Here is a 2324-nt window from a genome sequence, read left to right as displayed (position 1 = left end):
AAGAGTACTAGGAGGGAGTTCAGTAATTTTTTTGCTCAGCTGACCTACTTGTGCCTCCAAATTTCTAATAGAGGACCTTGTTTCAGTCATGAAACTTTGAGTGGTTTTGATTAGATCAGAGACCATGGTTGCTAAGTTAGAGGTATTCTGCTTAGAACTCTCTGTCTGTTGCTGAGAAGATGATGGAAAAGGCTTGCTATTGCTAAACCTGTTTCTTCCACCATTATTATTGTTGAAACCTTGTTGGGGTCTCTGTTGATCCTTCCATGAAAAATTTGGATGATTTCTCCATGAAGGATTATAGGTGTTTCCATAGGGTTCTCCCATGTAATTCACCTCTTCCATTGAAGGGTTCTCAGGATCATAGGCTTCTTCCTCAGATGAAGTTTCTTTAGTACTGCTTGGTGCATTTTGCATTCCAGACAGACTTTGAGAAATCATATTGACTTGTTGAGTCAATATTTTGTTCTGAGCCAATATGGCATTCAGAGTGTCAATCTCAAGAACTCCTCTCTTCTGACTAGTCCCATTGTTCACAGGATTTCTTTCAGAAGTGTACATGAATTGGTTATTTGCAACCATTTCAATCAGCTCTTGAGCTTCTGTAGGCGTCTTCTTCAAGTGAAGAGATCCTCCAGCAGAGCTATCCAAAGACATCTTGGACAGTTCAGAGAGACCATCATAGAAAATACCTATAATGCTCCATTCAGAAAGCATATCAGAAGGACACTTTCTGATTAATTGTTTGTATCTTTCCCAAGCTTCATAGAGGGATTCTCCTTCCTTCTGTCTGAAGGTTTGGACTTCCACTCTAAGCTTACTCAATTTTTGAGGTGGAAAGAACTTTGCCAAGAAGGCATTGACTAGCTTTTCCCAAGAGTCCAGGCTTTCTTTAGGTTGTGAGTCCAACCATGTCCTAGCTCTGTCTCTTACAGCAAAAGGGAATATCATAAGTCTGTAGACCTCAGGGTCAACCCCATTAGTCTTGACAGTGTCACAGATTTGCAAGAATTCAGCTAAGAACTGATGAGGATCTTCCAATGGAAGTCCATGGAACTTGTAATTTTGTTGCATTAGAGAAACTAATTGAGGCTTAAGCTCAAAGTTGTTTGCTCCAATGGCAGGGATAGAGATGCTTCTCCCATAGAAATCGGGAGTAGGTGCAGTAAAGTCACCCAGCACTTTCCTTGCATTGTTGTTGTTTTCGGCTGCCATGTGTTCTTCTTCTTTGAAGATTTCTGTTAAGTCTTCTACAGACAGTTGTGCCTTAGCTTCTCTTAGCTTTCGCTTCAAAGTCCTTTCAGGTTTAGGATCAGCCTCAACAAGAATGCTTTTGTCTTTGCTCCTGCTAATAAGAAAGAGAAGAGAGCAAAAAAAATGTGGAATCTTCTATGTCACAGTATAGAGAGTCCTTGAGGTGTCAGAGAAAAAGAAAAATAGAAGGCAGAGGTAGAAAATTCGAACTTATCAAGAAAGATGGAGTTCGAATTGTGCATTAAGGAATAGTGTTAGTCCATAAATAGAAGGATGTGAGAAGAGGGGAAGCAATTTTCGAAAATTAAGTAAAATATTTTGAAAATATTTTGAAAAACCTTAATTGATTTTCGAAAATCAAGGGTGGAAAAGAAATCAAGTGATTTTTGAAAAAGATTTTGAAATTAGAAATAAAAAAAGATTTGATTGAAAACTATTTTGAAAAAGATGTGGTTAAGAAGATATGATTGGTTTTTAAAAAAATTGTGATTGAGAAGATATGATTTGAAAAACATTTTAAAAAGATTTGATTTTGAAAATTAAAAACTTGACTAACAAGAAAAGATATGATTCAAACATTAAACCTTTCTCAACAGAAAAGGCAACATACTTGAAATGTTGAATCAAATCATTAATTGATAGTAAGTATCTTTGAAAAAGGAAAGAAATTGATTTTGAAAAAGATTTGATTGAAAAATTGAATTGAAAAAAAGATTTGATTTTGAAAAACTTTGAAAACTTGAAAAAAAATCTGATTTGAAAACAAAATCTTCCCCCTTTAGCCATCCTGGCGTTAAACGCCCAGAATGGTGGACATTCTGGCGTTTAACGCCCAAAACTATACCTCTTTGGGCGTTAAACGCCCAACCAGGTACCCTGGCTGGCGTTTAAACGCCAGTCTGTCCTTCTTCACTGGGCGTTTTGAACGCCCAGCTTTTTCTGTGCAATTCCTCTGCTGAATGTTCTGAATCTTCAATTCTTCTGTATTATTGACTTGAAAAGACACAAATTACAAATATTTTTGGATTTTTAATAATAAGGATAAATCAAAATGCAACTAAAATCAAATA

The 2324-nt window shown here is 36.4% G+C and overlaps 1 non-coding gene across 1 annotated transcript; it reads left to right on the top strand.

Annotated features, from left to right (window-relative positions):
- The first annotated feature begins 711 nt into the window (after nt 1-711).
- LOC112716245 (small nucleolar RNA R71) lies at nt 712-819 on the top strand. The gene has a single exon (XR_003160231.1). It is a non-coding gene; the product is annotated as a small nucleolar RNA R71 (small nucleolar RNA).
- The last annotated feature ends 1505 nt before the right edge of the window (nt 820-2324 follow it).

This window comes from Arachis hypogaea, chromosome 1 (assembly GCF_003086295.3).
Source record: "Arachis hypogaea cultivar Tifrunner chromosome 1, arahy.Tifrunner.gnm2.J5K5, whole genome shotgun sequence".
Taxonomy (NCBI): Eukaryota; Viridiplantae; Streptophyta; class Magnoliopsida; order Fabales; family Fabaceae; genus Arachis; species Arachis hypogaea.
The sequence above is the reverse complement of the archived record's forward strand: the minus strand, read 5'-3'. Positions and strand labels throughout refer to the sequence as shown.